The sequence below is a fragment of the Hyperolius riggenbachi genome, chromosome 1, assembly GCF_040937935.1.
Source record: "Hyperolius riggenbachi isolate aHypRig1 chromosome 1, aHypRig1.pri, whole genome shotgun sequence".
Lineage (NCBI taxonomy): Eukaryota > Metazoa > Chordata > Amphibia > Anura > Hyperoliidae > Hyperolius > Hyperolius riggenbachi.
This window is the reverse complement of record NC_090646.1, coordinates 559,133,482-559,158,953: the sequence shown is the minus strand read 5'-3', so window position 1 is coordinate 559,158,953 and position 25,472 is coordinate 559,133,482.

The following is a 25,472-nucleotide window of genomic DNA, read 5'->3' as shown; positions in this document are numbered from 1 at the left end:
TGAATACCAAACTCAGTAGGGGGGGAAGTCTGGATAATTCAGAGGCTTCTCCCATCCGCCTCAACCCCAAAGATCCAACGTTGGAACCCTCTGAACATATTTGTTAAAGGACAGGTTTCCTGAATACGTTCTTGTGATTGCGCTCCCGTGTACGAGCACAGCCGCATTGTGTAGCCTGTACTTATACCTGTGCAGTGCTGCCATGATCATACATGAATAGGAGCGGGCTGTAAAGAAGGGGATGGTCTTTGTGAGCAGTGGTGGGCTGAGAGAGGATCGGAGAAGCCTGTGGATCATCCACCCCCTACTTGAGGTAAGTAACTTTTCTTCTTTTTTTTCATCACAGCTTTACTTTAAAAACGGATACCTCTGAAGCTTGCCCACTGTGTGCTGCACTCTCTGAAATTTACATCTCTCCACCCTTCATTCTGCTGTGATTTTTCTAATGCTGGGCATACAGGGATAGATTCTGCGGCTCGATTAGCCACCTGATCGACTCCCGCGGCGTCCCCGCTTGTCCCCCTGCGCAACTGGAGCGATACCCGCTCGTCCCCGCGGTCGCTTCCTTATTTTCCGCTCGATTACCACTATTGTCCGCCCGCGGTATCGAGCGGGGAATCGATCCGACGGGCAATCGGACATCAGCGGCTCGATTGATAAGAAAAATCTAACCGTGTATGCCCAGCATTACGCAATATATCATTGCCAGTTCCCAGGAGAAAGTGATTTTCTGCTATGAAGAAATGATAGCTTCAAAATAAGTTTCAAACAGGAAAACACACATCATTGGTTACAGTGTAAATCTTCCTTCAATAGTCTCCTGGGAGTTTTGTCATACAGTGTATAGTTTATTTTAAGATACTGATTAGTACACGTCAGCCTAAAAAAAGTTTTGTGTTACTTCCTCATTTTTACATGTTTGCTGTAAAGTAAAAGTGAAGTAAAAATAAACTGGCTAGTGCACACTTGTATGTGTTTTTCCCCATGCAGATAAAAACATACAGCAGTGAAGAAAGCACTGCATGCATTTTCTGTTTCAATTACATTCGCTTCTGTAATAAAACATGCATGTTTTCACACATACAGACACACATGGGGCTTGATTCACTAAATCGTGATAACTCATATCACGGGCGTTTTTGCGCGCAGTTTCGCATTTGCGTGCGATCGTGAATTTGCATGCACAATTGTGAATTTTTATGCGAAAACAACCACATCTTCGTGCGAAAATTTGCAATTGTGCACGCAAATTCACGGTCGTGAAATGAGTTATCACAGGTTTGTGAATCGAGCCCATGGTGTGCAGAAAATGCATACAGAAAACAGACAGACAAGTGTGCTCCCAGCCTCAGCTTATTACACTCACTCTGTTCATCTCTAATGGAGCAGAACTGGCTCTGAAGACTTTTCCAGCATCACTACAGTACACAGCATTTGGGGAGGGGTAGAGAGGTTGGGGCAGGGCACTGTACACAAGAGCCTGCTGCACATTGAATAGGGAATGTCAACTAATCTTTGTATGATTCGTTATCAGTGGCTGAGCAGATGCAGTCATTAGAACAATTGTGCAGAGAGCAGAAAGTTTTTTTCCTTCCGTGCTCTTAGTTGTCAGTCTTTCAGGACATGGAAAAGATACTTCTCCCCCCACAGGGCTCCCTGTGGCTTCTGCACCCCCACCCCCCCCCCACCCCCACAGCTGTATCCCTTCCTGGGTCTATTGTTACACCCCTGCTCATGTGTGAGCTTGCTCAAGTCCATGCTTGTGCATGAAGCAGTACAGAGCCTCCCATCTTCAGGAGTGCTCAGGGACACAAGTGCTCCCGATGCCTTATGATTGCTCCCAGAGGTGGCAAATTCTAATCGGGGTGACAGCACTGGAACCAGGACACTGAGAGAGGAATGGGAAGGCTCTTTGGGTTGTAGAGTCTTCCCTCTCCATAGGCAAGTATCTGTTTTTTTTTACTCCAGTGACTGTCAGTATTACAGAATATTCGGTTGCTATCATTGCTAACAAATGACATTCTGGGATACAATTACTGTGTTTTTGTTTATTTTTAGCTTTAGGTTAACAATCTTCCACTGAGGAATAGGAGTAGTAAAGTACTAAGAAGATGCATTGGTACACTATAGAAAATGGTTCATCTGAATGCTGCTGTTTCAGTGTCACTCAGTGAAAAGAAGGTTTGTGTTATATTGCATAGCACACACACCTAAGTACCTTTATTTGCTCAATTCAAACCTTTTACATTTAAATATGTCTAGCAGCTCTAACGTGAGCCAAACATTAACAACCCGTAACATTAACTCTACCATCATACTACTTTATCAGGCCATTAGACTATGTTCCTTGTAATTCCCCTTATACTCCATGACAGTGAAAACACATCAGAAGAAACAGCATACAAATGTTGGGTACATATAATCACAGATAGTGTTGTGTGACTTGATGCATCCCAGTCAATACTCAGGACAAACTAAGTGGTTCCATTTGTGGCAATTTCTGCTGTATTCTTGAGCAATCATTTTGGGTAGCAGTAAAGAAAGGGAAACCGGTTTTCTTTTTTTTGTTTTTTTGGGGGGATGCATTGTATTGTGATTAAACATGAATTTTATTTCTATGAGGGTCATCCAGAAATTAACAGCCGTTCACTTTTATCTGCCACGCAAGGTGTTCTTTTAGTATAATTTAGCGTGCATTTGTCAAGTTCATCTCTTCTCTCACTGGACTACTTGTCACATGACTGCAGAGTGCTGGTAACTATATGTTTAGAAGCATCAACATACGTCCCCCCCCCCCCAATCCCTCCAACTCATAAGTGAGGAGAGTTATGCAACTACAACAAAGGGTACGGTATATTGTAAAAAAATATATACATATATATATATATGATAGATAAAAATAATATTTATTTAATAAAATAAAACGGCTGTTATTTTCTAGATGACCCTTGTATGCCCCAATAAATACAATACTTACAAAAGTGGATCCCTGAACTTTTTGTTTTCTTCTCTTTGCGATCTTTTTGGCCATCCAAATCTGAGACAGTATGTTAGATGGAAATTATAGTGTTTACCACAAAACATTTTCAAAACAAATGATTTACCTTTTTATAAAAAAACAATATATTTTCATATAATCTAATTTATTTTTCAAAATTGGAATGTTTGATATTAATGGTATGTGTTAAAAAACACCTCACATCCAGTACTGCTTTCAGCACTTCCATGCAAACAAACAGTGGTGATGTATTAAGGTGGTGTTGTTCAATCATTTCATTAGTATGTGTGATAGGTCTAACCTAGGCCTATAGATTTTAGCCAGGGAGAGGGAATCAAAGGGCCCTCTAAACATCGGCTATGGATTCCTAATTAGGGCTAGGCCTCAGTCAGCCTTGAGTGAGAAGAAACACACACAGGCAGGGTCAGATCTGCACATCCTTTATAAAGAGTTCAGGGCATGTGACACGAGTTACAGTACATATTTGCATAGAGTATACACTTTTCTTCATCACAGAAAGTTGTGAGTTTGATTATCACTTTATTTGGTATTGTTTGTTGTATACATAAAAGGTCAGTTGGGAGCTTATTGCCCGGTTCTGTATGTGTTTTATTTAAGATAATCTCCTAATTTACACAGGAGCATGGATCAAATGTTTACTAGTGTCCAATAGAAAAGATTACAAGAAAGTCCTTGATCAGGCAAGATAATAACAAACTGACAAGCCAGTCTGGTATTTACACTGACAAGACAACAAAACTTGGATTGAAAAGTTTCGTACCATGGATTGATGAAGGTGCCCATACATCTAGCAATGATGGGCAGATTTGACCAAGAGACAGATCTCTCTATGATCGAATCTGATCAGAGAGAGATCTGTTGGCTGCCCATACACCGTAGGCCAATTCACGATTGATTTCAGCATAAAATATTTTGGGAGTCTGCCTTGTGACGCTGCCTTGCCGCCACCAGCTGCGGCTCCCAAAATGTTTTATGTGCCCACCAGTGCATTACAATACTTTACTTAGGAAAAAATGTTAGGATATATAGAAGGAGAGGTACACTAGTGGAGTCGTCTCCATTAAGGTAGGCCGACGCCTTTTTACCTTTTCTTAGCATTAGATATTATCATACATCTTACTTTATGTGCCTCCCACCATAGAGTTTTGTAAGTTAGGCTAGGTCCACACTTGTGGGTTGCAGATCGGATCCGTTTCAAACGGATCCGTTTTTGTAAACATTTTTTTTTCCTCCCTGTTTTCTAAAAAAAGACCTTTTTGCAGCCTACGTTTCCAGTCCGTGGAAACGTATACCCAGCCCTGGGTGGGTGGGCGGTGGGGCGCCATGCTGAAGGGGGTAGCAGCCAGGACGGGGGGTTGCAGTGGGCGGCAGGGAGGGGCGTCCTCCCCCTCACCTGGGTCCCCCCTTCCCCGCTGCCCCTCCAGCGAGTTTCTGTTTAAAACATTTACAAATCAATGTATAAAGCAAGCGGCGAGCGGGGAACTTACTTCCTTGCGTTCCACCGCTCGCTGTCACTTCTTGCAATGCTGCTCTCTGTACTTCGTTGGGCGGCATTGCAGGAAGTGACGTGGCGAGTGGTGGAACCCAAGGAACTTACTGAGTAAGTTCCTTGCTCGCCACTTGCTTTAATACATTGATTATTTAATGATTTTAAACAGAAAATAGCTAGAGGGGGAGTGGGGAAAGGGGGGACCTAGGTGAGCCCGCTGCAACCCCTCCGTCCTGGCTGCTACCCCTTCCAGAATGGCAGCCCCCTCCCCACCCACAGGCAGGGCTTGGACACAGAAAACGGATCCGTTTCTGTGTCAAAAGCTGCCTGTGTAGACGGGAATCAGTTTTGCTATATATTTTCACTACCCCTCCATGTATCAGGGAACGATCCGGGTCCGTGAAAAGCCTGCAAATCCGGACCCTGCGTTCAATATTTCAAAACAGATGCCCCTGAATGCAGACGGATTCGGGGTTTTTTGAGTGAAGACTGACTCCATTTTTAACATTGGTATCAGTGCTCAGTGGCTCCGGTTTTGATCTGGGCTAAAAACCGGAGCCACGGATACGTTTTTTGAACAAGTGTGAACCTACTCTAAGTCACTCATCTGGGTATTATTGTATATTTATAAATATCTCATAAACATCTGCAATAATTTTTGGGAGCAGTGACCAGCGTGATCTTCACAAGGCCAGGTGGGGATAGTCTTTCCCCGCATGCGCAGAGAGTGGTTGCTGGACTAGAAACCAAGACGTGTGACTACCACTCAACCCCCTGAGCAGGGCCAGCCTTAGGTTTCATAGTGCCCTGAGCGTAACCAGATTTTGGTGCCCCCCTCATTCATCCTCTTCCTACGCACCCACACAAACACACACACCCATGTGGAAGATCCCCTTAAGTGTATATAGGCAGATCCCCCCCTTTGGTGTATATAGGCATATCCCCTTTCAGTGTACAATATATAGGCAGACTCTCCCCCCTCCCTTAAGTGTATAGAAGCAGATCCTCCCCTTTAGAATATATAGGCAGATCCCCTTTTAGTGTATATAGGCAAAAGATCCCCCCCCCCCCTTAGTGTATAGAGGCAGATCCCCCCTTTAATATATATATGCAGATCCCCTTTAGTATACAAGCAGAGCCCCCCTTTAGTGTATATAGGCACCCCCCCCCCCTCCCCACTTCCCAAACCAGGAGGCAGTTGCAGAATATTACTTTGCTGCTTGTAGCTGGGGACAGAAGATGCCCAGGAGTCAGGAGTGACAAGCAGGTTTCTCTCTGATAAGTGCGCAGCGCAGACATCGCCTGTGAGCGAGGGGCGGTGCTACTGGCACGCACGGCTCACACAGACGCAGCAAGAGGCAGCAGCAGGTTCCTGGAGTCTTCGCCCCCATAACCCCAGCGGCACCAGGGGGCGGAGCTATTACTCGCAGCAGCCACAGACAGACCCGGAGCCAGCAGTCGCAGCCAGCAGGTTAGAAATGCGGCCAGGACTAGTTGAATGCACATCACGTGAGCCCCCCCTGGAAGCCGGTGCCCTGAGCGACCACTCCGGTCACTTAGGTCAAAGGCCGGCCATGCCACTGAGCACACGCCAGACCTACAGCTACGGCTGAAGGAACTCAAACAGATTCATGCCAGCAAACGCCCCTGAGCAATTCAATGGATGCATATTCCGGACACGCTTGGAGCCAGTATTCCCTGTATCTAAGAGAGGTGAGAACCTCAGTGAGGCAGGCAATTGGACTGTACATACAACATGCCAGTACTCTGCATTCTGTTGACCTATGTGCTTATGTTTGTCGAAGGGACACTCGCTGTGCACTCCTGGGACTCTATTCAGAGAGTGTGTGTCTGAGATCCAGGTGTGATCATGGTTGATGCGCTTTGTGTGGCGTGATCACACAGCGGCTGTATCTGCAGTAACATCGGTGGTTGCTCCCCATGTTTTTAATTTTTAATTAGTGTCAATTTGTACAGTGATGGATTTATACAAATAAAAGTATGAATGGTGTAGTGATGCAAGTTCTAGAATAATTCTTGCATTGCCCTTTTCTATCTTGACCTATGCTCCCCCAGTATAGGGTATCACTGTTTATCTAAATAGCTTATGTGTTCCAGGATTATTACAATTTTGCCCAGACTTGTGAGTACCCTTTTATGCGCTAATGCTTCTTTTCAAATACTTTTCCCTACTACACCATCTTGGGCCCCCGACGTCCCTGTGCTTCCTCCCTTTTTTTCTTTTATATGATTCTCGACTGAATAGTTAATGGGGCATCCTCAATTTTCACTTGACTACACGTCTACTAGGGTTTCAGCTTTAAAGGGAACCAGAGAGGAACTAAAAAAAAAACAGAAAAAGCTTTTATACAAACCTGGGGCTTCTTCCAGCCCCATACGCACGGATCGCTCCCACGCCGCCGTCCACCGCTTCCTGTATCGGTGGTACCGGGTCCCGTCACTTCCGGCGGACGCGGCCAATTGTCCGCATGAGCAGGGGCTCCCTCCATACTCTTACGCGTGCGGCTGCTCAGTATGCAGCTGCACGTGTAAGTGTATGCCGGGAGCCCCTGTGATGCGGACAATTGGCCGCGTCCTGCCGCCGACTGCCCGAAACTACGGGACCCGGTACCGCCGGATACAGGAAGCGGAGGACGGCGGTGTGGGAGCGATCCGTGCGTATGGGGCTGGAGGAAGCCCCAGGTATGTATAAAACCCTTTTTCTGGGGCCTCTGGTTCCCTTTAAACATCCTTAACTTCAGGTAATAACAGGCCTATTTAAAGGGACTCCGAGCAGTGCAGTAACTATGCATAGATGCATACCATTTTGAAGTTCTCTTTCTCCTCTTCCCATTGATATATAAAACACCACCCTACGCCTTTTATTATTCGATATTTTCACGATCTCGGCCGCCATCTTGGATTTCTTATTCAGCATTGTATTATGCAGGACGACACGTTCCCCAGTGTCAGCAGCTCTATTCAGTGCAATGCAATGAAATACAAGGAACCCAGGGGGATATAATTACAAACATCATGCTGGTAGGTGTGAAGATATAATTAATTAGTTGTGGGTATGCTTAAAGGCATACCCACAGGCACTGCTCGGAGTCCCTTTAAATGTACCAAATGTGTTTAGTGATGACCCTTATCTAACCCATAACAATGCATAACAAAGCATAGAATCATTTATATAAAATTTGTGTAAATCTATATACAGTGGGTTGCAAAAGTATTCGGCCCCATTGAAGTTTTCCACATTTTGTCATATTACTGCCACAAACATGAATCAATTTTATTGGAATTCCACATGAAAGATCAACACAAAGTGGTGTACACGTGAGAAGTGGAACGAAAATCATACATGATTCCAAACATTTTTTTACAAATAAATAACTGCAAAGTGGTGTGTGCATAATTATTCGGCCCCCTTTGATCTGAGTGCAGTCAGTTGCCTATAGACATTGCCTGATGAGTGCTAATGACTAAATAGAGTGCACCTGTGTGTAATCTAATGTCAGTACAAATACAGCAGCTCTGTGATGGCCTCAGAGGTTGTCTAAGAGAATATTGGGAGCAACAACACCATGAAGTCAAAAGAACACACCAGACAGGTCAGGGGTAAAGTTAATGAGAAATTTAAAGCAGGCTTAGGCTATAAAAAAAATTCCGAAGCCTTGAACATCCCACGGAGCACTGTTCAAGTGATCATTCAGAAATGGAAGGAGTATGGCACAACTGTAAACCTACCAAGACAAGGCCGTCCACCTAAACTTACAGGCCGAACAAGGAGAGCGCTGATCAGAAATGCAGTCAAGAGGCCCATGGTGACTCTGGACGAGCTGCAGAGATCTACAGCTCAGGTGGGGGAATCTGTCCATAGGACAACTATTAGTCATGCACTGTACAAAGTTGGCCTTTATGGAAGAGTGGCAAGAAGAAAGGCATTATTAACAGAAAGCATAAGAAGTCTTGTTTGCAGTTTGCCACAAGCCATGTGGGGGACACAGCAACCATGTGGAAGAAGGTGCTCTGGTCAGATGAGACGAAAATGGAACTTTTTGGCCAAAATGCAAAACGCTATGTGTGGTGGAAAACTAACACTGCACATCACTCTGAACACACCATCCCCACTGTCAAATATGGTGGTGGCAGTATCATGCACTGGGGGTGCTTCTCTTCAGCAGGGACAGGGAAGCTGGTCAGAGTTGATGAGAAGATGGATGGAGCCAAATACAGGGCAGACTTGGAAGAAAACCTCTTGGAGTCTGCAAAAGACTTGAGACTGGGGCGGAGGTTCACCTTCCAGCAGGACAATGACCCTAAACATAAAGCCAGGGCAACAATGGAATGGTTTAAAACAAAACATATCTATGTATTAGAATGGCCCAGTCAAAGTCCAGATCTAAATCCAATCGAGAATCTGTGGCAAGATCTGAAAACTGCTGTTCACAAACGCTGTCCATCTAATCTGACTGAGCTGGAGCTGTTTTGCAAAGAAGAATGGGCAAGGATTTCAGTCTCTAGATGTGCAAAGCTGGTAGAGACATACCCTAAAAGACTGGCAGCTGTAATTGCAGCAAAAGGTGGTTCTACAAAGTATTGAATCAGGGGGCTGAATAATTACGCACACCCCACTTTGCAGTTATTTATTTGTAAAAAAATGTTTGGAATGATGTATGATTTTCGATCCACTTCTCACATGTACACCACTAACACACAGGTGCACTCTATTTAGTCATTAGCACTCATCAGGCAATGTCTATGGGCAATTGACTGCACTCAGACCAAAAGGGGCTGAATAATTACGCACACCCCACTTTGCAGTTATTTATTTGTAAAAAATGTTTGGAATCATATATGATTTTCATTCCACTTCTCACATGTACAGTACTTTGTGTTGGTCTTTCATTTGAAATGCCAATAAAATTGATTCATGTTTGTGGCAGTAATGTGACAAAATGTGGAAAACTTCAAGGGGGCCAAATACTTTTGCAACCCAATATATGTATATATATATATATATATATATATATATATATATATATATATATATATATATACACACAGGTCCTTCTAAAAAAATTAGCATATTGTGATAAAGTTGTGATAAAAATTAGACTTTCATATATTTTAGATTCATTACACACAACTGAAGTAGTTCAAGCCTTTTATTGTTTTAATATTGATGATTTTGGCATACAGCTCATGAAAACCCAAAATTCCTATCTCAAAAAGTTAGCATATCATGAAAAGGTTCTCTAAACGAGCTATTAATCTAATAATCTGAATTAACTAATTAACTCTAAACACCCGCAAAAGATTCCTGAGGCTTTTAAAAACTCCCAGCCTGGTTCATTACTCAAAACCGCAATCATGGGTAAGACTGCTGACCTGACTGCTGTCCAGAAGGCCATCATTGACACCCTCAAGCAAGAGGGTAAGACACAGAAAGAAATTTCTGAACGAATAGGCTGTTCCCAGAGTGCTGTATCAAGGCACCTCAGTGGGAAGTCTGTGGGAAGGCAAAAGTGTGGCAGAAAACGCTGCACAACGAGAAGAGGTGACCAGACCCTGAGGAAGATTGTGGAGAAGGACTGATTCCAGACCTTGGGGGACCTGCGGAAGCAGTGGACTGAGTCTGGAGTAGAAACATCCAGTGCCACCGTGTACAGGCGTGTGCAGGAAATGGGCTACAGGTGGCGCATTCCCCAGGTCAAGCCACTTTTGAATCAGAAACAGCAGCAGAAGCGCCTGACCTGGGCTACAGACAAGCAGCACTGGACTGTTGCTTAGTGGTCCAAAGTACTTTTTTCGGATGAAAGCAACTTTTGCATGTCATTCAGAAATCAAGGTGCAAGAGTCTGGAGGAAGACTGGGGAGAGGGAAATGTCAAAATGCCTGAAGTCAGGTGTCAAGTTCCCACAGTCAGTGATGGTCTGGGGAGCCATGTCAGCTGCTCGTGTTGGTCCACTGTGCTTTATCAAGGGCGGGGTCAATGCAGCTAGCTATCAGGAGATTTTGGAGCACTTCATGCTTCCATCTGCTGAAAAGCTTTATGGAGATGAAGATTTCATTTTTTAACACGACCTGGCACCTGCTCACAGTGCGAAAACCACTGGTAAATGGTTTACTGACCATCGTATTATTGTGCTCAATTGGCCTGCCAACTCTCCTGACCTGAACCCCATAGAATCTGTGGGATATTGTGAAGGGAAAGTTGAGAGATGCAAGACCCAACACTCTGGATGAACTTAAAGGGACTCCGGAAAGATGCATATCATTTTAAAGCTTTCTTTCTCCTCTTTCCAATGATATATAAACCGCCGCCCTACACCTTTTAGTTTTCGCTATTTTCGCGATTGAAATTGCCGCGGCCGAAAATAGAGAAAACTAAAAGGCGTAGGGTGACGATTTAGGTGTCGCTAGAAAGAGGAGAAAGAGAGCTTTAAAATGATATCCATCTTTCCATAGTTACTTGTATTACACAGGACAACACTTTCCCCAGTGTCAGCAGCTCCATTCAGCAGAATGGAGCTGCTGACTTTAGGAAAAAGTCGCCCTGTGTAATACAATGTAACTATGGAAAGATGGATATCATTTTAAAGCTCTCTTTCACCTAAATCGTCGCCCTACGCCTTTTAGTTTTCTCTATTTTCGCGATTTCAATCCCGAAAAAAGCGAAAACTAAAAGGCGTAGGGCGGCGGTTTATATATCATTGGAAAGAGGAGAAAGAGAGCTTTAAAATGATATGCATCTTTCCATAGTTTCTGCACTGCTCGGAGTCCCTTTAAGGCCGCTATCAAAGCGTCCTGGGCCTCCATAACACCAGAGCAGTGCCACAGGCTGATTGCCTCCATGCCACGCCGCATTTAAGCAGTCATTTCTGTAAAAGGATTCCCGACCAAGTATTGAGTGCTTAACTGAACATAATTATTTGCAGGTTGACTTTTTTTTGGTTTAAAACACTTTTCTTTTATTGGTCGGATGAAATATGCTAATTTTTTGAGATAGGAATTTTGGGTTTTCATGAGCTGTATGCCAAAATCATCAGTATTAAAACAATAAAAGGCTTGAACTACTTCAGTTGTGTGTAATGAATCTAAAATATATGAAAGTCTAATGTTTATCAGTACATTAGAGAAAATAATGAACTTTATCACAATATGCTAATTTTTTGAGAAGGACCTGTAGTTGCCCCCAGTATAGGTAGCCAGCTATAGGTGTCTACATTATAGGTAGTTAGATATAGGTGGTCCCAGTATAGGTAGCAAGTTATAGGTGTCCCTATAGGTGTCCCATTATAGGTAGTTAGCTATAGGCACCCCCAGTATAGGTAGCAAGTTATGGGTGTCCCAAGTATAGGTAGTTAGCTATAGGAGTCCCCAGTATTAATAGCAAGTTATAGGTGTCCCCAGTATATGTAGTTAGCCATAGGTGTCCCCAGTATGGGTAGTTAACTTTAGGTGTCCCCAGTATAGGTAGCAAGTTTTAGGTGTCCCCAGTATAGGTAGTTAGCTATAGGTGTCCCCAGTATAGGTAGTTAACTATAGGTGTCCCCTTCCAGTATATGTAGCAAGTTACGGGTGTCCCCAGTATAAATAGTTAGGTACAAGTGTCCGTGTATAGGTAGCCTGGAAGGGGGAGCTTGCTGTCACACAGCTATGGAGAGGGGGCCCAACTCCCTCACCTGGGCCTGCCCCATCCTTCTGTGCTCCCCCTCCAGTTTTTAGCGCAGTGGCAGTAGCGGGTGGGGAAGGACTCACCTCGTCCTGCTTCCAGAAGCCGCAGCTCTGCCGCAGAACCTCTGCGTTTAACCTGTCTTCAGTCTTCAATGCCGCTCACCGTACTTCCGGAAAAGGGGGCCCCCAGGTGAGGGAGGGGGAAGTTGGACCCCCTTCCCGCTGCTGTGTGCCAAAGCCCCCCTTTCCTGGGCTGCTACTCCCTCCTGCTGCTCGGCGGGGCCTGGGAGGGCCCATTTAAAGTAAAGGAGCTAGGCCTACCGGGCATTCTCCCGTGTTCTTGGTGGCCCAGTCCAACCCTGTATGTCACTCTGCCCAGCCAGCCTTCACTCTCAGAGAAATCCAGCTAACATTGGCAGTCCCAGCAGAGCTGCGAGTGACCATGGGCAGAAATGGATTTATCTTATTAGACTGATTAGTTAATTATTTGATTGAAAATTTGGTCCTATTTACATAATTGACTTAATTTTCTTTGTATGCATTTTATTGCAGTACAGTTAAATTGCACTATTCATATTCATATTCTGCTTCTAATGAAAAGTAATTGTAAAATTAGAGATCCATGTCCTGCCTTTAATTGTTGAGACATCCAGCTCAGCAAAAAGTTCATTTGTATTATAATGACATACGCTATACAGAGTGCGCTGCAGAAATATTTTTGGTGTATCAGTAGAGGTCACCTTGTATCACACAGAGAATTATAAACATTAAGGGAAACTGTCTGCTACTATTACAATGTATTTAGCTTGTTGTGGCTGAATCATCATTAATTTGTTTATTTGCAGGTGATGCAAAGCCATGGAATTTCTGTATGAAAGGGCAAGAGCTCATCACAATTGCCAGCCAGATGATTCCGCATAATGTGCTGCATTTGCAAAGTCCACAGAGTGAACTGAAGCCATCCAAGGATAAACTGTATGTATTAAACTATGTAGTCTTCTATCAACTGAGGAACACCACATGACATTAACCACTCTGCGACCACCTAACGCAAGATGGCTGCCGCAGAGTGGCTCTCTCGTACCTCGATACGCCATATGGTGTGATCTCATGAGAGGCGCGATTTACATGGAAGGAGCTCGAGGGTGCGTTCCCTGCAGTAAACACAGTGGGCCGCCACAATCAGCCTGCCAGCCGGAGTCAGAGCCGGCAGGCTGCTATTTACATGTAAAATAGAAAAAAAACTTGTACAGCGCTGTGGTTTAGTGCAGCGCTGTACAAACAACAGTGTACCCGAAGCGATATGTGACATGGTGAGATAAACATGTGTATGTACAGAACAAAACATATTAATAACCACTACAAAACATATTCATAACCAGGCTGTTTTACTTTATTTTGCTGCCTGAAAGAGTTAATTTGTAGGCATGCAAGTGACAGCTTCTGTCTTGCCGGTACATTGTCGGGAATATATTAAACATCACTGATAAGCAGATTACAGCCAAAAAAGTTTTCCTGGCAGATTACAACTTCTGAGGGCAGAGAGAGATAAAATACATGAACTATTGACCTTTTTCTAACTCTGCAACACTAAATGGAGTCATCAGACTATTAATCCTACCCCCCGATCTACTTACCTGGGGCATCCTCCAGGCCCTTGCAGCTAACATGTCCCACATCGCACCTCCGCTCTCATCATCCAGCCCGGGATCCCAGTCTGTGCAGAGGCCGACCTCGAGGTCGTCCTCTACTGCGCCTGCGCAAGTGTCACTGTCAATCAAGTCCACATTGTCCGGATAGTACTTCACAGGCGCAGAACTACTGTGCCTGTACAGTGTGGTCCGGACAACGTGGACCTGTTTGACAGCGGCACTTGCGCAGGCGCAGTAGAGGACGGCCTGGCAAGACACCGTCAGGAGTCTCATCAGTTAATTTTCACGTCGGGTTCACTTTAAACCTGCAACAAGGATTGTATGGGAATCTTTTTTTTTGTCCCTATTTATTAGAATTAGCCCTAAAAATATGTACTGTGTATAGTTTTTCAGCATTTTAATCTGGAAAAAATATAAATATCACAATTGAAATATTTCCTGTCTGTGTTTGATTTTTTTTTTTTATTGTTTTAAGGATAAGCACAACAGGTAGATAGAACAAACAACATAATGGTAATAGTTTGTGGATTGGGAGTGAATATTGCCCCATGACCTCGAATCCACATCATAACAGTAGTCAACATAGTCCAGGATCCTTTTCAGGTATTAAGCCTGCTACACACATCCAATTTCACTTCTTGGGCTGTCACCAGCTATGGGGCCCTGCCCCTGGGTAATTGCCTATTACCACTATCCGCCCCTTTTGGAGCAAGCTCTTCAGTCAGGACCATGCTTACTATGTAGGAGGAGGAAGGTCGACATGCAGAGCACAATGGAGTGGCTTCCGGCAGGCAGGGTTGCTGCTAAAATTCCAGAGTGCTGGATTTCCAGGAAACTTCAGGGGGTTCCTGTTCACACACTAGACTCTTGACCAAGATGGTCCTTACCAGCTACCTCAGCCGATAGTCATATAGTCTATGTATCTTGCTTTAAAGGGAACCTGAACTGAGTAAAATTATTAAAATAAACACACGAGGTAACTTCAAATGAACATTACATAGTTACCTTGCCATCAGTTCCTCTCAGAAGCTCACCATTTTTTTCTGACAATGATCCCTTCCAGTTCAGAACCGAAATATATCACTTGCTGACAGTTATATACCAGTTGCTGTCAGTTATAGCTGAGAGGACAACTGATGTACCAGGTTATGTCCATATTTCCCTACGGCTCAAGTGGGTGATGTTACAGTTTAACAGTGTGCTGATCAGAAATCTGTTATGGGGTAATGGCCATTTTCAAAATGGAGGGCGGAGAATTCCCTTGATCACAGTGTTCAAACAGGATGCGGGAGAGGAGAAAGAGTTTGACGAGTAGACTACACAGGAGGTAAGTATGACGTGTATATGTTTATTTTGACTTTTAATTTTCAGTCCAGGTTTTCTTTAAGACCAATACACTACATTACACCTTGGATTATTATCAGATTAGTGTCTGCAATCTTTATAACACAGTAACCAAGCAGGTCGGGGTGACACAAAACCACAAGGAAGGAATAGGGAACTTGAAGAGACTGAAAAGCCCTCCTACTAATAAGCAATGCTAAGTGTGGTTTGCCCTCTTAAAACTTACCCTGAAGGTAGGTGTGTGTTTTTTCTACTGCATCAAGAAGTGCTAAATCATTTACAGCTCTAGGTTTATTATATAGATTGCTAAGTGTGGTTTGCCTTCTTAAAACAAAAGGAATTTGTGATAATTCAGCATAAAGTGGACATCTGTGGTTACCCACAATACATTGCTACTGAATATGCAAATTATCTCTTTATGCCCCAGAAGTCACTCTTGCATCCGTAACCGTTGGTGTCTAGCAAGCCTATAGCTTTAAATTGTACAGAGCTATAAGCATGTGAGGTTGGTATGGCTGTGTAAAATGTAAAGCTACAGTGGCTTGCAAAAGTATTCAGCCCCCTTGAAGTTTTCCACATTTGTCACATTACTGCCACAAACATGAATCAATTTTATTGGAATTCCACGTGAAAGACCAATACAAAGTGGTGTACACGTGAGAAGTGGAACGAAAATCATACATGATTCCAAACATTTTTTACAAATCAATAACTGCAAAGTGGGGTGTGCGTAATTATTCAGCCCCCTTTGGTTTGAGTGCAGTCAGTTGCCTATAGACATTGCCTGATGAGTGCTAATGACTAAATTGAGTGCACCTGTGTGTAATCTAATGTCAGTACAAATACAGCAGCTCTGTGATGGCCTCAGAGGTTGTCTAAGAGAATATTGGGAGCAACAACACTATGAAGTCAAAAGAACACACCAGACAGGTAAGGGGTAAAGTTAATGAGAAATTTAAAGCAGGCTTAGGCTACAAAAAGATTTCCAAAGCCTTGAACATCCCACGGAGCACTGTTCAAGTGATCATTCAGAAATGGAAGGAGTATGGCACAACTGTAAACCTATCAGCGCTAATCAGAAATGCAGTCAAGAGGCCCATGGTGACTCTGGACGAGCTGCAGAGATCTACAGCTCAGGTGGGGGAATCTGTCCATAGGACAACTATTAGTTGTGCACTGCACAATGTTGGTTCTTATGGAAGAGTGGCAAGAAGAAAGCCATTGTTAACAGAAAAGCATAAGAAGTCCCGTTTGCAGTTTGCCGCAAGCCATGTGGGGGACACAGCAACCATGTGGAAGAAGGTGCTCTGGTCGGATGAGACCAAAATGGAACTTTTTGGCCAAAATGCAAAACGCTATGTGTGGCAGAAAACTAACACTGCACATCACTCAGAACACACCATCCTGACTGTCAAATATGGTGGTGGCAGCATCATGTTCTGGGGGTGCATCTCTTCAGCAGGGACAGGGAAGCTGGTCAAAGTTGATAGGAAGATGGATGGAGCCAAATACAGGGCAATCTCAAGAAAACCTCTTGGAGTCTGCAAAAGACTTGAGACTGGGGCAGAGGTTTACCTTCAAGCAGGACAATGACCCTAAACATAAAGCCAGGGCAACAATGGAATGGTTTAAAACAAAACATATCCATGTGTTAGAATATATATTTTGTGGCAGTAATATGACAAAATGTGGAAAACTTCAAGGGGGCTGAATACTTTTGCAAGCCACTGTAGGTAATATGCATAAATCACACTTTGGTTCTCTTCTTGTATCAAACTCTTAGTAACACTTCAGAACATAGCAAAGAAGAGCACATGACTTTAACTCTTGACTTAAAATGGACTTGACAGGAACAATGTCTCTATAACAGGACTTAATGCAAGCGGGGTGCTGTGTCAGCTCTGCGGGGTACTTTATGGAAACTGTTAATGTCTCTTAGTGACAGCAAGGCCTTCACACTTAATACACTTTATATGATCATCAGCAGAAGATCTCTTCACCTTAGCTGGGCAGCTCTATCTTGCATCAACAACTGTATCATCAACACAAGGGCCTTGATTCACTAAACGGTGCTAAGTGTTAACACGCCAGTGAAAAGGCACTTAGGACTTCCACTTCACCCGCTAATATGCGTGCAAGCGTTTGCGCGCGCAAAGGTTAGCGCTGCGCGGTGTGCGCGAAACGTTGCACTGTCCGCGCGCAAAATAGCCTGAAAAGCTATTTTACACGCAAACGGTGCGACGTTTCGGGCGCACCAACTTAACGCGCGATCAGTAACAGCTTTGGACGTGCAAACTACTTAGCACCCTAGTTTGCACGTCTAAAGCTTTTAGGCGTGCTAACTGTGTTAGCACCCTTTTGTGAATCAAGCCCAAGGTCCCTGTATCTTTAAAGCTTTTGCACACAAATAGCCTCTAGTAACAGCACTTTAAACAGAATTGGCCTCTTCTGGTTCTGGGTTGCTATATTTTGTATCTCAGAAAGCCTCCGCTGAACACTGGCTACTAACTGAACACACACTGTAACCTGTAGTTGGCTCTCATACTCATCTGGCTTCCGGGGTCCTTTGTGTCCAGGTCGCCTCTGCCTTACTTGCTCCACTGTAGTCTCTGCGTGGCCGCTGGGTCTCATTATGTGGTAGATTATGGGGGACTGCTGCGGCCTTCCTCTCTCGGGGCCTCCTTTCCCGCTCCTCACCGCTGCCTCCTGTCTCCTCCTAAGTTCTGCTCTCCTCGCTCTCTGGCGTCCTCTGGCTTGTTCTAGCCAGTTTCCTCTGGTTACACCCCTCCCGCCCTGCCCCTCCGCACCTGTGCTGTAGTGTCTGACAGGCTGCGCGGGGCTTCTAGAAAGTTCTACTGCTCTGTGTGCTTTGGTCACTTAGCAACAGTCTATGCGACCATTACAGCGCCTCCTCTCCTCTCCCAAGCGCCGTTTTGGTTCCATTAGGCTAACATCTAAGGTGAAATTTAGCCTTATATGCCAAAGTTACCTCACACATAGAAATACATTAGCAGAATCTTGGGACCCTCTTTTAGAGGGTTACACTTCATTCATGTATGTAGGGCGCACGTGGCATTCGTGTTAGAAAAGAGGACAGAGAGGGAATAAGAAGAAATATTTACAAAAAAGTAACTTCAGTAATATCCCGATCCAAAAAACACAGACAACCATAACACATGTACCTGAGAAAGGATGTTTTTAGAGGATTTTAGATGTTTTTAGTGTGTTTGCTTTTTACACTTGATGAAGATTTAAAAAACAGCATTAATTTTCACTTCCTACTTCTGCACCAGCCTCTGGGATGTGAAAGAATTCCCATTATCAGCAAAGCACAAAATGGTATGATTACTACTGATAATGAAAATATATTTTAGAGTGAAATCAGATGTGGACATTTTCTTACATACTAAACTTAAAGTGTTCAGTGTGCGGACTGCGCAGCCGCGGCCTCCTCCGCCGGCCATTTTTGAGGAGGCAAGAGAACCCAACCCGGGCTGTGGGGTCGGGATCCGGCCCGGGGGGGGGGGGGGGGGGGGAGATTAAGCAGCGGGGACCCAACAGAACTGCACGGAGGGAGCGGATTGCGTCCTCTGTGCCTTCAAAAATCATACAGGTACGGAACTTTTTTTTTAATGTAGGCTCGTAAGTCCTTTAAAGGACAACTGTAGTGAGAAGTATATGGAGACTGCCATATTTATTTCCGTTTAAACAGTACTAGTTGCCCAGCAGCCCTGCTTCTCTATTTGGCTGCAGTAGTGTCTGAATCATTCCAGAAACAAGCATGTAGCTAATCTTGTCAGATTCTGCATTCTTGTTCAGGGTCTATGGCTAAAAGTATTAGAGGTAGAGGATCAGCAGGAAAACTGCAACTGGTACAGGTAGTCCCCGACTTACGAACGACCCGCCGATACCAACGGCATGGATTCTGTGTTTTCATGGGAACAAGTCAAAAAAACTTTTTTCAAATTGGACTTGTAGTTTTTGAGAAAATCGATTTTTAAAAAATTCAAAGAAAAAATGGCTTTTAAACTTGTATGAGCAGGTACAGAGGGCAGATGTGACACAGAGGGGGATACTGGAGGCACAGAGGGGCACAGAGGAGGTACAGGGGACAGAGATTGCACAGTGTAACGCCTTAAGAACAGATTCAGGTTAAGAATGAACCTACAGTCCCTATCTCATTCGTTAACTGGGTACTACCTTGTATTGTTTAAAAGGAAATAAATATGTCCTCCTCTATATCCTTCTCATTACAGTTGTCCTTTAATACAAAGCAAGGTGAAGTTAATATTTTAAGTAGTAAGTTTAGTAGTGTTGCTGCTAGTGTTGGGCGAACATCTAGATGTTCGGGTTCGGTCACGGTGTGGTTCGGCCGAACATGCCCCTGATGTTCGGCATGTTCGAGCCGAACCCCGAACCCAACCCGAACATGTCCCTTTGGGACCCCTATAGGGTCCCAGCATAAAGGGAGAGCATGCCCCGAGCGCGGGGGTGGGGGTCGGAAATGCCCCCCACCCCTCCCCGCTAAGCTCTCCCTTTTGCCGCTTCCCTATAATGTTAAATTTAAGCCCCCCAAAAGTACCTGAGGAGGAGGGCAGGAAGCGGGCAGCCAGAGATGCTAGGCGCTAGTACCATCTGGTACTTCCGCCCTCTCTTGACGCACTTCCTGTTTACATTTGAAGTCACATCAAGAGAGCGCAGAAGTACCGCGATGACGCGAACGAGGATACGCGTCATCTACATGATGACACGTACCCTTGTACGCGTCATCGCGGTACTTCTGCGCTCTCTTGACGCGACTTCAAATGTAAACAGGAAGTGCGTCAAGAGAGGGCGGAAGTACCAGATGGTACTAGCGCCTAGCATCTCCGGCTGCCCGCTTCCTGCCCTCCTCCTCAGGTACTTTTGGGGGGCTTAAATTTAACATTATAGGGAACCGGCAAAAGGGAGAGCTTAGCGGGGAGCGGTGGGGGGCATTTCTGACCCCCCCCCCCCGCGCTCGGGGCATGCTCTCCCTTTATGCTGGGACCCTATAGGGGGCTATGTTCGGCCGGGCACGGCTGTGTTCGGCCGAACAAAGAAGGCCTGTTCGGGTTCGGGCAGCGTGCCCGAACACCCTCCCGAACACCATGAGGTGTTCGGCGGGTGCCGAACCGAACCCGAACAGGCCAAAATCCGGGCGAACTCGAACAGTGGCGAACACTGTTCGCCCATCACTAGTTGCTGCATTTTGCCCAAAATGCACTTTTCAGTTTCCTTCCTGTTAAAGCGATACGAGTAACACAGTCATGCCAAGAGGGACTTTGCTTTGTATGTAAATTTTTATCTGCGACACCACAACCCCATGGGCATTTGTGATTGATTTGAATTCGTATTATTATTTGACTACTTGGCATGTCTCTAGAGTCCTTTTGGCTACACGTCCCTCATTTCTTAAATGCAATCTAGATATCTTTGCATTTCCTAATTATCCTTCATGGTAACCTGGAAGGGTTGCATTTGTAAGTTGGAATCCGGGATGTTAGAAAGGAAGCCTTGATCACATTATAATGAAAAGGCTTGCGTCTTAATTCAGGCCTGTGTCGCTGCCAGAACTAGCTTAATGCAATTCCGATTTATACAGTTTTCCAAAATATCTAATTAGATTCCGCAAATTTATAATGAATTTGGCAAACAAGATTTAACTATCCTGAGTACCTTTCATCAGCAGCACTTGTTATGTCTAGACCTCTGTGAAATGAACTCAGATGTGCGCAGATAAAAGAGAATAGTGATGTCCGCTTTTCATTATCATTTACAGATGTGTACTCGGTTCTGCCACTTTATTGCTAGTTAGTTATCGCCAGTCAGAAGGTGTCCACACACGATACAATACAATTATTATTATTATTTATTGGATTTATTATATAGCGCCAACAAATTGCACAGCGCTGTAGAATACATAAGATTACAGACGCTGATAACGGGGTGACCAACAGCACAATACAGGTAATAAGCAATAAGATACGACAATATAGTACAGGTAGTGATACAATGCCAGATCATACAATGGAGTGGTAGTCCCAATAATACAAGTTCACATTAATCTCCGTAGAGTGTACAATCAAGTATGACACACAAGGGGAGAGGGCTCTGCCAAAGGCTTACAATCTAGAGGGAGGGGGTGGTGACCTGAAGTATAGGTAGCTAGGTATAGGTGCCCCGAGTATATTTAGCCAAGTATAGGTGCCCCTAGTATAGGAAGCCAGGTATAGGTGCCCCTGGTATAAGTAACCAAGTATAGGAGGTGTCCCCAGTATAGGAAGCCAGGTATAGGTGCCCCCGGTATAGGTAGCCAAGTATAGGTGCCCCCAGTATAGGAAGCCAGGTATAGGTCCCCCAGTATAGGTAACCAAGTATAGGTGTCCCCAGTATAGGAAGCCAGGTATAGGTGCCCCCGGTATAGGTAACCAAGTATAGGTGTCCCAAGTATAGGAAGCCAGGTATAGGTGCCCCCAGTATAGGTAGCCAAGTATAGGTGCCCCCTGTATAGGAAGCCAGGTATAGGTGCCCCCTGTATAGGTAGCCAAGTATAGGTGCCCCCGGTATAGGTAGGCAGGTATAGGTGCCCCCAGTAAGTACTTCCTGTATATGTGCCGCTAGTAGGGGAACTGCCCTCGTGTCTCTTCTGTCTGTGGGCCACTACTGAACTGAGGTCTCTGCTGCATTCCGCGCATGCAGCGATGGGAATCTGTGATGAAGGTGGGGGCTGCCTGACTCGAGGAGGCAGCCAGGGAGGAAGGGGGGTGGGTGGGAGGCTGCCCCTAGGAAGACACCGCCTGATGCATGTAGTTCAGGCAACCTCACACAAGCTCCACCCCTGCAGTCATCACGTATACCACCAGTTGTGGTGGTCATGTGATGACTGACGTCCCGCAGCTATGGCAATAAGGACACCAAAGAGAAAGCCAGATTGCATGTTTCCCGGCCCTGGATGGTCAGTTACCTATGCTTTGCTGCGATCTGCAATCTTTTTCTTCTTTCACTGTGCACATGTTGCTCCCGCCACCACTTCTCCCTGAATGTCCACCCACCTTACCCACACCACATGGTTCTGGTGTGGGTATTGTGGAAGATGTGGCTGTTAACTCCCTTTGAAAAATACTAATTGTCTGCCTGTTGCTATAATCCTCTACCTTCAATACTTCCTTCCAAAGCCAACTAGACCCAAGATCTAGAATAAGCGGCTACATTAGGTGCCCTTATTCACTAGTTGCATGTTGTTTCTGGGTTTAGCTCAGATGCCAGTGTCACATCTGAGTGTGTCTCCATGGGAGGGATGTCTTTCTACGATACTACCTGCGCTGAGCACTTGCAGGTGCAGTGAAGCAGCTTACAGGAATACACCAACTGCATTCACCTGTGTGAAAGAGGCTCAACAGTCAGGCAACTGGCAGTATTAACATTTGATAGCAATATGTCAGCCTCCTTATTCCTCTTACTTGAAGTTCCCTTGAAATTGAATAAAAGAGTACACCTCTGCCTGTAAGCTGTAGCTGAACTGTATTAGTTTGAAGACTGCCTCGACTAATGTCTTATAGATGTTTCCCCAGAGTTCTTCTTTACTTGGTACCTTGCTTATAGTTCTTTTTTAATGTCAGAGTTATTTCTTAAGCTGCTGAATGCTTTTTATCACTTCATAAAGTGTGTGGTAGTATCCTGTCCTTATCAGTACCATATCTTCAAAAATACAGAGGCATAAATGTACTTTGATGCTTTTAGATCCATAGAATATCACTTTTCTCTGCTGTAATAATATATCTGCGTGATCATATATAGCCCCCTTTGGAAAATATGACAGCTGCTATTGTTCAGTAAACTTAAAAGCTCAGTAGGAGAAATTGAACATACTGGCAACTATTTAGATGTAATAAAATACAGCTATCATTTCTGTAAATATTTCATCAACGGCACCATCTACAGCAGCGTCTCCTAGCTACAGTCCAGCAGTGCTGTGCTCCAGATCTCTCTACAGGAACATTGGAACATTGATGAAATAATTAGTGTGTTTCATTTGAGCATCCACAAATTTCACAGCTGTGTCATCTGGTTACGCAGTTAGTGTCATCTTTCTCAGATAAGAGGGCAGGAAATTGTGGGGAAATCCTGACCCGACATAACGTTGTCATTATGTCAAGCCATATGCCATGGATTCACCACCTTATATAAGAACCTCAATAGAGCAGTATAGGAAATGCCAAGGGTGACCTTTGCTTGTATGAAAAGGGTGGAGCTAACTGAAGGATCCCCCTCATAAAAAGGTGGGACATGTGAAAAAGCAATTGTTCCCATTAATACGAGAAAGAGGAAGAGAATTGGTAAGGGGTCTGCCTCCGAAGGACCACTTTATAAGTTTATATACTGTATAATTTAGAGAGCTGCAAGAATACCAACATCTAACATTTTGGATTTCACGGTTTCTGCTCTGCGCATGTTCAGAATGGACCAGGTTGAAAAGATAAAAAGAGGCAAAAGCGAAACCAGTTGGGTGGAGCAAATGCAGCTACAAGAACAAACAATATTTGTATTACACTAGCTCATTGTTTGGACGGGTCTATTGCTTAACTGGCCTGAGATGTAAGTTGTTATTTTATGCTTGTTGTAATGTAAACAAGGGCATACGAACTGCTCGCAGAGAGTTTATGAGTTATTTTATACACACTGCCACTTTGTACCCTTTAAGTAAAGGTTTGCTTTAAAGTGTATCAGAGACGAAGCATAGTTTTATACATACCAGCCCCATCTGCATGGATAGCTCCCACGCTGCCGTCCTCAGCCTCAGCCTCCGGTACCGGGTCCCGTAACTTCGGCCAGTCGAGTCCAGTCTGAGCAAGCACAGTGCGCTCTCTCCATTTCTCTCCAGTGGACAATAGTACTCCGCCAAAGAGAGACGGCAGGAGCGCACTGTACATGGGTCAAACTGGCTGCGACTGGCTGATGTTACGGGACCCAGTACCATAGCTGCAGAAGGCTGAGGACAGCAGCGTGGGAGCGATCTGTGCGGATGGGGCTGGAGGAAGCCCAAGGTTTGTATAAAACTTTAACTATGCTTTATCTCTGGTTTCCTTTAAAGAAACATAATTCAGTGGTGTAAAAGGTTGTTGAAAAATTAGTTTTATATATTTAATAATAGGACATGTTATTACAAAAAATATAAAGACAAATAGAAAAAGAAGGTTCAATATGATGTGCAAATATTATACACAAAGGTTCAATTACAAATTTTAATCAAAAGAGGAACTTTGCTGTACATAACTTTATGAAGAAAATTGCTTATTTTTACAATATTCATTTATAAAATATTTAGTCAATGTTTGCCAAATGCAAAATCTTTTCTCAACCTGATTTACATGTATGAGAGAAGGAGGTAAAGAGGCGCCCAATGGAGTATAAAGGAGTTGAAATCACTAAAAACTAAAAGGTTGATGTGGCTTACCTCATAGACGACAACTCACTTTGAGTAGAAATGTTTATTAATAAGCACAGGCAACGCGTTTTGTGGGATCTAGCCCACTTCCTCAGGCCAAATACAGTGCCACTGCAGTCTAATAGCTGCATTCGGGGAGCCGCGAATGCGGCTATTATAATGCGGCTATTAGACAGCAGTGGCACTGCAGTCTAATAGTGGGCTAGATCAGATGAAACGCATTGCCTGTGCTTATTAATAAACATTTCTACTCAAAGTGAGTTGTCGTCTATGAGGTAAGCCACCTCAACCTTTTAGTTTTTAGTGATTTTAACTCTTATATACTCCATTCAGCAGTGGCTGAATAGAGTACTGGTTAAGGGCACCGCCTTTGACATGGGAGACCGGGGTTCGAATCCTGGCTAGGGTCAGTACCTATCCAGTAAGGAGTTCAAGGCAAGACTCCCTAACACTGCAGGGTGGCCTCCTGAGCGCGTCCCAGTGGCTGCAGCTCTTGAGCGCTTTGAGTCCGACAGGAGAAAAGCGCTATATAAATGTTCGCATTATTATCGCATTATTACTCCCCTCCACGATCCAGTGAGGGGAGTCCCATACACCAAACTTGAGGTGGAAGTGGAACCCACACTACCTCACGGTTTTAGAGTGCCATTTGGTTCTTTTCCAAGAGGGCGACCGCATCCAGGATTACTGGCATACCTGAGCGGCAGTGGCGTAACAATAGGCCCTGCAGCCCCTGCGCCCGCCCGCTCGGGGACGTTTTGTGGGGGCTGGAGGGGTGGCAGCATGAGGGGAAAGCCTTGGCCACAGTCGGCGGGGAGA